The sequence below is a fragment of the Nymphaea colorata genome, chromosome 2 (genome assembly GCF_008831285.2).
Source record: "Nymphaea colorata isolate Beijing-Zhang1983 chromosome 2, ASM883128v2, whole genome shotgun sequence".
Taxonomy (NCBI): domain Eukaryota; kingdom Viridiplantae; phylum Streptophyta; class Magnoliopsida; order Nymphaeales; family Nymphaeaceae; genus Nymphaea; species Nymphaea colorata.
Window position 1 is genome coordinate 22788844 of NC_045139.1, and position 12588 is coordinate 22801431.

Consider the following 12588-nt stretch of genomic DNA (forward strand, 5'->3'; position numbering starts at 1 on the left):
GGATCTATAAAGATAGCTCTCATATCAAAGACTTGTACATGAGATCTAGACATGGAAATAAGACTTGGATATATGATTTGGATCAAAAATATTAAATGGAGATCTAAAAATAGCATAGACCTGGACCTTGCTTGAATTCGGTTAGCTGGGTTCAAGCTACATGACATGGGCTCAACTTGTGTTAGGTTCATTATTGAAAAACTGGGTTCAAACTTAGGCGCAGGTTCACTAAGCTCAAACTAGGTGTTGAAACATCTAGTTTTAATGAGAAATTAGGGTAGGATGAGCCTAGGCTTACACTTACCATAACCATGAAATTTATATGAAAAGCTAACTTAGATTTGTGTGGCTCCTAAGTTAGGTCTTCTGAAAAAATTATGTACAATGGCAAATGACCAAAACCAAGGCTCTAGAAATCAAAGGAAATCAAAACCAGGGTATATGTAGCATATACCTTATGTTTATGCAAAAGAATATACCCCCAACAAATAACCATTTTACCCCTATGTGTATTTCAAGTGTTCCAGATGAATTTTCTCGATCTGGCAGAAGCAAATTGTGGCTAGACTCTCAAATTCACTCTCCTTAAAGTCTTACTAAAAAATTCCTCTCTATTGCTCTAACAATCAAAAACAAATTTTTACCAAGCCATATGCAACAGATTTATCAAGAGAAATTGATGAAGGCAACAAAAATCCAATTTTTGTTGAAATTTTTGCAAGTGGAGCTGAGGATGCTTGGATAAGCTACTTACCTATAAGGTCATGCTAAAAGATCAAAAATTTTTGCTTTAATTTTGTAAAATTGAGCTTGATAGCAGTTTATAGAGTGTATCAAGTACTAGGAATGAGCTCCATGGCCTTTGAAATTGAATTGAACTAAAACTAGATAGAATCAACTCAAACCGAACTAAGGAGTCTTGATTCATACATAATAAACGTAATCCAAAATCGGTTTCAGTCATTCTATTGAATTAAGCTCAAATTCAGCTCAAACCCCTAAAAACAAGAGAGAAAAAGTACTCAAAATGAATTAAACTCAAACCAGGATGAATGAACTCAAACTGAACTAAATGAAGTTTGAACTATACATTATAAACATAGTCTTTGTTTGGTTTCAACTTACTCTATCAGGTTGAGCTCAAATTCAGCTCAAACCCCTAAAACAAGAGGGAGAAAGCTATGTCACCAAGGTGTGGGTGCGGGTGCCGGTGCGCCACATCTCAAAAAATTTAAGTACGGTGGTGCGGCGAGGATATTTATTATTATTATTATTATTATTATTATTATTATTATTAATTTTTAGTAGAGATTGGATAACACAGATCTCTTGTCTGTGCAAAAAGAATTTGCATCTATCGATCTTGAAATCAAAATAGCCGAAGCTTGCGCTCTTCACTGCCGATAGTCGACACAAATATTGGTCTCTTGAGGTGTTTCATGGTCTTGAGTTTTGACTATAGAAATAAAATTTTGGAAACAAAACTCTGCCATAAATTGGAATTACAATGAAAATTCCAGTTTCAGTGTCCTTTTGTGTTTTTTGTGTTTAGCAGTCTCAAACTTTGATTCTAAATTTGAAAATTATGCGTTTAATAAAATAAAATTAAAATTTTAGAATTAATGAATTAAAACCATGGTGGCATGTGTTAAAGAGATACGAAAAAACTTTAACCCTTTGAAATCATAATTCCACTCCTTAACATTGAATTAATCTCAAGATTTTGATACCGCAATTCTCGTTTCATTTTTATGGAGAATTTTAATTTCAAACTTCTGACTTGGTGGGCACCCTTGCGGTCTATATGTATAAAACACGCATCTATAACATTAAACTTAAAAAAATAATAATAATTTTCCTAGACTAGTTGTGATGGGTACGTTTCCATGCCATTAAATGTGAAAGGGCGCACACTGCTCAAAAAAATTAATAAGTACCGCACATCTCACACCCTATCTCCTGCACTCTCCCTCCTCTCCCTACCGCCCTCTCCCCCGCACTCTCTACCTACTGCGCTTTTTCCTTGCCGGTGCGGTATGGGTGCAACCTCTTGAACAGGTGCGGTTTGGGTGTGCATCTTGGTCGCACCCGCAACCGCACCAGCACCCGCATCGCGTCGATGCGGGTGTAGGTCCATTTCTGCCGCACCCTGGTGACAGAAGGAGAAAGAGCTCAAAACTGAATTGAACTCAAGCTGGGATGAATGAACTCAAGCATAACTACAAGGAAGCTTGGCTTATACATGATAAACATAGTCCTAGCTCACTCTTCTAGGTTGAGTTCAAATTTAGCTCAAACCATTGAAAACATGGGAGAGAAAGACCAAGCGGCAATCTACAAGTTAGTATAGGACTAAAATTTGCATTGGGTGACTCAAAGTAAGTGAAATAAAACTTTCTCTCCCTTAAGGTGAACTTGTTTCGACTTGGTTGAGCTAAATAGAACAGTTTTGAGCTCTAGTGAGCTATTTGAGCTATAGAGGAGCTAGCTTTAAAATAGGATAACTCTAGTGAGCTGACTCTAGTGACCCCTAGGATCATGTGAAGTTGAAAAATGGCCTAATTGCTCAAATGTTGTGCAATTCTCAAAAATTTGGTGAAAATTTTCTATTTTCTAATCAAAATGCTAGGATTGAGGGGAAAAATGTTAATTTTTAGCTTAGATGACCTAGGTGATCTAGGTGTAGCTGCTCAATACAAGTGTAAAAAGTGCTTGTTTGGCTCAAAAATGCCCTTTGTTCATGAAATTTAGTCCTTGAAAATCAATTTGGAAATCTCATGGTGAATAGTAAAGTGGGCAATTTGGACTTGTGAAAATTTTGGTTGTTCACAAATCCGAAATCCAATACTTGCTAACCAAATCCAAACATGCTAGATATTGGTTTAATATCATGATTGGGATCAATCAATGGCTATAATCAAATTCAATACTCTTCCAAATCAGGATCTAAGATTTAAATAGCTAAAATCTAGGCCAGTAAAAGGGGATTAGGCTTCATGGTTTGACAGCGCTGAACCTACCTGTGATGAGCCTAATTGGGTCAGTCCTTGGTAGAGATTTGAAGAAAACATACCTTGAAGATATTACATTGTAGTCATGGGTTTAATGTAGAATCGGCTAGGTCAAAGTTTTAGGTTTTGGGTTTGAGTAGTGCGCTCTAAGACTGGTCTAGGTTAGGTCTTAGAGGACTACACTAGGGCAACTCTCCATGGCTCCATGATCTAGGGTTTTGAAACCATTTGAAAAAGTCAGTTTTTTAAATAATTTGAAGAAATCTATGTTTTTGCATGTGATCCTGCGTGAGGACTAGGCTGAGTCTAGGTGTTTGCATGCAATGGCTAATGTCACAGGGCATGCTACTAGGTTAACCAATTCTAGTTTCAAACGAGGGTGCACACGAGTGAGACATGATTTAAGTGCACATTAAAAATAATGGTAAAATGCATGTCTAATTGAAAAGTAAAAGATATAATCTATATGCATAATTTAAATGAAGAAGTAATTAAGCAAAAGTCATAAAATTAAAAGAGAGGTACAAGAGGGGCATACTAACTCTTTTGTGGCTAGCTATTAACACCACAAATTTTTCTAGTGGCAATTTTGAAAATTTTGCAAAATAATTTAGGTAAAATTTGAAGTAATCCCCTTCGATGCCTACCCAATACAATCCTAGATCTGAAATCAATCGCAATTTCAACTCTAAATCAAATTAGAAACTTGAATTGCAAATCAAATCCCCTATCGAATTTGAAATAATATTTCAAATTCAATTTGGACAATAATGAAGTTTTAAAAATCATTCCGGATCAAAGCCAAACAGCTAAGTCCGAAACTCAATTTCAAATTTGATTTAAAATCCTAATCTATACTACATTAAGAATTTAACTTAGCCAATTTGTCCATTATTGGAATTATGGACTAAAATGTCCACAAAAATTCTAAATCACAGAAAACCTTAGTTTAAGGATATATCAGGACAACTCGCACCATTCAGAGTATGTGGTCGCATCATCCAATTCAACAAGTTCTAAAGAATTTGATTTACTGCACAATCAAATTGCACGCGGTAAAAATTCAACCAACTTGGTGCACATTACTAAAAAAAGTGTCCAAAAATGATTCCAACTATAATTAGATAAAAATATATGTTCTAGGGTAAAAATTATTAAAATTGAAGTCCAATCAAAGCCACGATCGAGGTGCCTGAGTCAAGACTCATCTAGTCATGTGTATGGCTAGGCAAGTCAATGAATTTCAAAATTTTAAAGAGAATCTAATTCTCTTACAATGTCATTAATCAAGAAATTCCAAGGTGGAAATCAGAATTTCCCTTAGTAGGACTAAATTTTAACTAGGAAAATGGCTAAAGAGAATTTAAAGTTAATTCTCTAAAAAGGGTTTTCACCTAAAAATGAAGCCAATTCAATTAGAGAGAGTCTCACTTCAGCATGTCTCTCTCCCTCTATTCTTTAGAATCATTTTAGAAGTTTCTAATTGAGAACCAAAACAATTGAAAAGCGAAACCACATTTTAGCCGTTCTCTCTCTTGCTTCTCTTTAAAATCACTTTGAATTATTTAATTGAGACCTGGACCAAATTAGTTAAAGTTGGAATATTTTCAAAATTCAGTCATGAAGTAGCCCACTTGGGCATAACTCTATTCATCCCCATTTCAAATTCACTTTGAAAATTATTAAAATCCCAAACTCAGCTTAATTAAGCAAGTATGTTTTCAAAACACATAAGAGAGCAACTTCCTTTTAGATGCACCCCTCTTTTCGAATCAGTCCAAATGATTTCCAAACCAGCTTGATTAATGCTTGTATATTCTCCAATAAAAAAAATGGAGCATCCTATTCAGGCGTGCTCTCTTTTATCTTTTCAAATCATTTTGAAAGATTTCAAACTAAAAATAAGATCAGCTAAGTTAAAGCTGATGTATTCTCAAAACACAAATAATGAGTTGCCCATTTGGGCGTGCTCTCCTTTGCCTTCCCTTGAGAGTACTATTCAATGATCTCAACTAAAAACCAAGGCCAACGTAACTGAGTTAGATGGCTTTCCAAAAAAAGGGAGAAAAGACTCTTTTGAAATGAGTTTGAAATTAAATCAAAGCAAGGTCAACTAGAGCTCACTTATTTTAAAAAAAAGAGATGAGTTAAGGAGCTGCCCTTTGGGCTTGCTCTCTCTTAACTTGGATCTTCTTAGACAAAAGCTTAGTTTTAATAAATAGAAAAAAGCTGATCTACTTCCAAGTCTGAATTGTGATCAGCCTCTAGCAGGCGTGCCTTCCTTTCTCTTCTTTTGTAAGAATTTTTATTGCTAACTATGTTGTTAGCTGTTAAATTTTAAAAAGACGAAAAGGAATTATCCATCCCGTCTCACGATGGATCATTCAATGGAGCAAGGCACGACCCAGTTGCGCAGAGCCTCCCTCCCACTCGTTTTTAGTTGAAAGCAATAATTATCTCAACTAATTAACTTGGTCCCTGAGCTAAAGGAACCAAGTTCCTAAGGAGCATGTCGATTCGTAGCAGAGGAATCCTTATAAAAATTTTGAAAACAGCCTAAGAGGGAGGTATAAAAATTCATGGGCGATCTCTGTTCAATAGGTAACTTCTGGTACAAATATTCAAGAGTGCCTGCAGCCAGCCTCTTCTACAGCAGCTCAAAGCCAACCTCGTCTTCAACAGCAACAACAGATGTCAGTAGACAACTTCCTTGGAGGAGCTTCTGGCGCTCCAAGTTCCTCCGCAGATCATCTCGTTTGGACTGCAGACCAGCAGCTTAACTAATAAGTCTGGATGACTTTAGCTCTCCAGCACATTTCAGTTTCTAAGCTTAGATTCCTTCAGCGACTTGGGACATCTTCAGCAGATCAACCACAGCCACTTGGACGCACATCTTCAAGTTCTTCTACAGCAAACTTGGATGCCTCTGCTCCAAGCTATTCAACAGCAGCCTTGGACGTCGTCCTCTTCTCCAAGGCCTCCATCAACAGCTCCATCGTAGTAGAAGCCTCTCTGTTGGATGTCTTCACCTCTCCTCAAGTTGAACACAGGTTTCTCCAGTAGACCTGCAACAACCTCAACAGCTTGGACACTCTTCTCCAAGCTCGTCTTCAACCTGCTACAAGTGACTTAGCAGCCAGCGTCCAACTTCAAGCAAATCAGCTCCAATCTGCTGATCATTTTCAGCAATTCCTAGCCAACCAGTGGTTCATCCTCAATCGGCATCTAGTCCAGCTGTTCCATCGCTCAGGTTAGCTCCTTTCGTCACCACAAAATCTTATTTTCTTTAAGCTGATCATCGGGTCAATGATATCAACCTTGTTGAATGAAACAGCAATTCTCCTATCCCCGTTCCAAATGGCAGCAGCGTTGCTCTCCAAAATAGTAGCTCTGCTGCTCAACGTAACAGCAGCCATGCTGCTCATCTTAACTGGCAGACTTACTGCCCTCTATCATACCAACTTTGTTGTTGCTCCCAAAACCGTATGTATTTGCTGCTCTCAATGTAACAACAGCCATGTTGCTCGCCTTTAGTAGTAACAGCCTTGCTGCTCCCATCTAGTGGTCTTATTGCCCTCCATCACAGCTGCCTTGTCGCTGCTTCCGAAGTAGCAGCTTTCTTGCTTACTATTGGAGCAGCCAAAGTTGCTCGACATTCCTAATTAGAAGCCTTGCTGCACCTCACCGTCGGCCTAGCTACTCACTACTGTAGCCGACCCTGCTGCTCTCTATCGCAGCCTCAGTTGCCCCCATTTGAGTTAAAAAAGCTGCAACTTTGCTGCCTTCAACCAGCAGCTTAGCTGCTCACTAGTCCAACTGTGACTTCCCCTTTGACTCACTCAATCCCGTTCGGTTGAGTAATGTAAGTATTTCAATTGATTTATTTTGCTTCTTTCGTGGAATGAATGGAAGAGTCAATGTGGGTGGGGTTTTATTTCTTTTATTAAGGCTGGGAATGATGTCTAGCTGGTTTACGAACGTGGAAATGTACATGTAAAGAATTTATGCATGCACTAAGTATTTAGCAAAAGAAATCCGAAACTCGTTTTTTTCAAATAAGAAAAATGATGTCTTCCAAATGGCCATCTACGGACTCAAAAACCAGATTTTGAAAGTCCGAAATGGTGCATGGTGAGAAAATCCCCAAATCAAGAGAGCAATACTCAGCTCAACTACGCAGTGTAAATACCCGCTTTCCTATTTTTGTGACACGTGAGAGAGGGAGGTGAGATATGAGTGTATAACAATCACCTCTTAAAGTTTTCACGAGTCCAATTGAATATCCAATCAATTAATTTTGGTCAGCCCAAGATTGCTTCTTTTATGTGGTTGAAATCATCAAAATGAGCTTGTTTTAAATCCCAACCGTTTCTGAAATTTTCAGAAATTATTACAGTTTTGCAGAAAATGAATTTCCTAAAGCAAATAGTCGGATGTGTACAAATACGCACTTTCTAAATTATAATTGGCCGCTCTAAGGAAGACAAGGCCACCAAAGCCAATCCAAGATGCCGGATTACTAGATTGTCTAAAATGAGACTTCACGAGAGATCCCGTTATCTTCAAAATTCTGAAATCAATAAAACCTAAAAATCCAGATTTCAAACTCATGTTTTCAAGTTAAAAACTATTCAAATCAAGTATTGAGTCACTTAAGAACGACCCCTAAGTGCCAAAAATGCTTCAAAGTCCCCAAAGCATGACTTTAAGTAAGATTTATGTTAGAAAACTAAGCCGATTTCAATCAAAATCCATCAACATTTCAGCTTAAAAAGCTAAAATCAACTTTTTATATGTAAGTAAAAAGTTTGTCAAATCAACCAGATTTTGAAAATCATTACAAAGGCTTGATTCAAGTTAATCCAAACTGATTTAAACTCTACAAATCATTTTCTAAACAAAGATTTCAAAACTTCGTAGACTATTGATTTCCAAAATCAATTCATGCTCATGAACCATGCACGAGAGAGCATTCTTGGTATGAAATATCAAGGATGAGTCTAAGCTGTCTAACATTTCAATTTCCTAAAACCATCCAATATCATGTCTTCGTGAATAGTCAAGTTAAATTATGCATGGCGAGATGAGCGAGTGAAGCATAAATGAAGCATATAGATTGCTTTCACAAAGCATGCAACCACTTACTACACATGCACATAAATTCATTAATAGTCTAGATATAAGCAAACCAATTCGGAGTTGCTACTTTGACCAAATTATATTGCAACAAAGATTTGGTTGCATCCTTATCTCAAAGCAACAAGACGCTCAAATTCAATTCCAAAACTATTTTGAAGACTTGAAGTCTTCAAATCCTGAATTTTATAAAAGGAGATTTCATTTCCAATTTCTCAAATTTGAGTCTTCTAATGTAAGACGCCAAAATGGGCATTTTGCCTTTCAATCCTATCATTCCAAAAGAAGTTCAAAACTCAACAATGCCATCTATTCAATTTCAAAATTGGTTTATAAATTTAACCTTCAAAAGGATAACAATCCAATTTCCAACTCCAATCAAATTTCTGAAATCCATATTCAATCCAGTTGATGTATTAAACTAATAATCCCAATTCAAATCTGAAATCTTCAAATTACCAAAACCCCAAAGAATTTCCAATAAAGTCTAAATCTCCAATCAAACTGCCAAACAAATTCAAGTTTTCTATTGCCAAATTGAATTCCAAATTTTGAATGGAGTTCAAAATGAACTTTGAAATCCAATTCCAATCTTTGTGCAATCAAATAGGAGGATTATCAATCAAATGGCTTATATGATTGAGAAAACTTAGACCTTGGCCTGACTCTCCCTATTAAAAGAGGCAAGAAAGTTCAGACTTCATATCAATGGTGGATCTCTTTTTCTTAAAATCTTCCAAATTTCAAATTTCTCCTACTTTGCATGGCCTTCCCCTCTCTCATGCAGGAGTAGTGTGAATAGATGGCAATCATGTTTGGACCCGTTATCGTTCGTCTGAATTTCTTAAGTGTGAGTCATTTACCAAAATGTTGGACATCAAATGCATAAAAACCTTTATTGACCATAACTACTCACATCATGCATATTTTGTGCAACTAGGACCAATTGAGGATAAAATCATGTTTCCCTTAGTCGTATGATACTTCCTACCCTGCTCAATTTGAGGATTGTGTTAGACTATGTATGCTTTTTAATCTTTCAAATATATCTCTTAGGAATGTATGTAAGAGAGCCATCTATTTCTACATTCGATCTTCAATAACAATCAATATACCTATAGTCCCAATGAACACGGAGACTATTTTTAGGACCCAGTTTAAGACATAGACTTACAACTGGAGCATCTAATTGGACTAAAAAGTCACTCTCATTAGTACCAAAACAGACGATAATGTTCAATATATCGGTGGGTGAACAAAGAGAAATGGAGAACCTTCAGACCATAGATGGTCTTGGAGACATATGTACAAATACCGTAGTCATGATATACAAAAAAAATTGGACCTATTAGGAGTCCAAGACCAATTTTCAAAAAGAATGCATACATACAAGAGTCCTAGGATGTGCATTACTATCTACTTTCTTCTATCTTCAAGTGATTGATTGAATGCATAAAATGGATGAAGTGCTCATCAAGTTTCATGCTCAAGTCAAAACCCAATCTCAAGCTCTTTCCAAGTCTGTATTGGGTCAACCAAATGTCAATTTAAACTAATTAAGTCTTCATTTCCCTACTCAGATAGACTTTTCATACTCATACAATATTTTTTTTCCTATAATTACATCTTATTCGGTCAGTTCGAAAATCAATCTTGACTTCAAGCCATCCCAACTAGAGTCTACCTATCCCAATGGTATCTGTCATGGTACCCTACCATCCGGTATATATTTCTGAACCACTTGGACAATTGAGGGCTCAAGGAAGCTATCAGCTTTGTAGTTCAACCTATCAATGGCAGTTTGAACCATGCAATTATTGAAAGATGGAATCTAAGAACCAACATATTCTGGTTAATATGTATGAAATGACCATTACCTTAGATGAATTTTTCCACATTATGAGACTTCTTGAGCCAGAAGGAGATCCTAGAGGGTTGAGCAAGAGTCAGTTCCTCAACAATCAAGAACAAGTCAAGATCCTAGAAGTGTTGTACAGACTCACTGGAAAAAAGAGTTGGCCATTTCTACAACATGAACATCAATACATTCAGCAAGAAAGTCTTAGCAAAGAGCTTCCTCTCTATGTTAATCCAACCACATTGTTTAGCAATGCTGCAAACAAATACAAGAACTCAATGATGACATGCACAGTCAGTCCCATCTTCTTGCACAACAAAGAGCAGAACATCGGCCAGATACTTGTTCAGATTCTGTCTATGCCGGCTTGTTCAACGAACTTCACACAGTTCATATCCTTTCATATTAATTGACATTTTGCACAGAGTGTAAGACGATGATGCATAGTGACATTAATTTCATATATGGATCCTGGATCTGGATTTGATATTTGGATCTAGTTTCAAGTTCAAATCTGAAAAAAATTCTAGAAAATGGATCTTGATATGATGTGAAGATTTGAACCATGATCTGATACTAATATCTAAAATTTGAAATAATGGATCTAATTATGTGAAGATAGATCTCAGAACTGAAATTTGGATATGGGATCCAGGTATGGAAATAAGATTTGGATATAAATATCTGGAATTGAGATTTCTAAATGGCATGAACCCAGACCTGGCTCAACCTAGGCTAGGTGGGTTTAAGCTCAGTCACTTGTACTGGACTTGGGTTGTGTTCAGTTTGAAAATTGGGTTCTAACCTAGGCTGGGCACGGGACATACTGGGGTCATTCTAGGTGTTGTTTTCAGAAACACTAGTTCAATGAAATTTGAGGTGTGATCAGCTTGGGCTCGAGCCTACTGGGTTCATATAAACTTGGGTGAAATGTGAACTTAGGTTCATGTGGTTCCTAAGTTAGGATTGATGAAAATTATGTTATGAATCAAAATTAGTGGGTCATGTGGGCACATTGACCAAACTAGGGCATGCGCAGGGTAAAAATAAGACATCCTATGAAATTTGGTGGAAAAATGACTTTGTTTGCCCCTGCAAAACTCAAGAATTCAATTTTTACAAATACCAAGATGACTCTTTTCTAAAGGTTGGGCAAGGACAAAATGGAAACTTTTCATCCGAGTCATGTTCATCCAATCCAAAGTTGGAAATATTATCTTGAAGAGTTGTTGATATCAACCATGTGAATAAATTGAGAAATTGATTTCCAGATTGATCAAAATTCAGCTCGAAAGATTGAACTACACTAAAACTAGATGTCTAGAACTGAACAATCCTTAGTAAATCTGTAAAATAAAGTAAGCTCAAATCTATATGAATGAACTAAAATCAAAGTTCAAAATACTCAGGTTGGACACTAAAGAATATGAACTTAGATCGGTGCAAGCTACATGTGTTGCATTGAGAGAGCTTTTAGCTTGGACCTGCCAAAGCTGGTGAGATAGTGTCTTCTTTGATTTTAGGACAAAGCTCCAGAACTCAAATCTAGATTTTCGAACTGAAAGTAATTGAAGAAATATTTTATGAGCATAGAGAAAAGCTTATGTTTAGCTTGGTCTGTTTGACATGGTTTCGGTGATCCAAAATTGATAGGGTACATGGTCTCAGTGAGCTGATCTGGTTTGAGGGAGTGGGCTTTGAGCTGGGGAAATCCTAGCAAGCTGGCTCTAATGACTCTTGAAGTCTTATAAAGCTAAAAAATGGTCTAATTGCTCAAATGTTAGGCAAGTCTCTTAGTTTTGGTGAAAATCCTTATTTTCATATCAATGTGACAATATGCAATGACAAATGGCCATTTTAAGCAATGGCAAAGTAGGTGATCTAGGTTTAGGTGGTCAATATTGATGCAAAATATGCTTGTTTGGCTCATTAATGACCCTTGATCTTGAAATCTGAAATCTGTAAGGACTTGTGGAAATTTTAGGTGTTCATAAATGCCCTCTTTGCAACTAAGCAAAAAATACTATGCTTAGTGGCAAAGATATAACACCAAACCCTAGAAATGATGATGGACTTTCAAAAAGGAAAATCCTTTTGAGATACTATATACATATATGTGTGTGTGTGTATGCCCCAGTATGAATACTGGTGCGATGCTTGTAGAATGCTTGTGAAACGTTTGTGCAAGTCTTGTGAAGTGCTTGTGAAATTTGATAAACATCCATTGCTTGTACCTCTTGCATCTTCTAAGGACTTGTATGGTCTTATTTACTTCAAGGATAATACCTTTAAACCAATGCTATGAATCTTAGTAAACTCTTATTTTAGGGGGTCAAAGTCGGTGACATCTCCTAGACTTCAGTTTCCTTTTTTTATTTGAACTCTCTTTATGGCTTATGATGTGGTCTGGTCAAAACTTTTGTCTTTTGACGAAAAACAAATCGCTGGCTAAAATTTTGTTGCCCTTTTAGAGATATTGAAATCATTTTGGTACCTTCAAGATACAAATGGTAACTTGTCATGAATGTTTATCGAACTTGTGATGTTTGTAATACTGTGTGCCAAAGCATGAAAATGTGCACC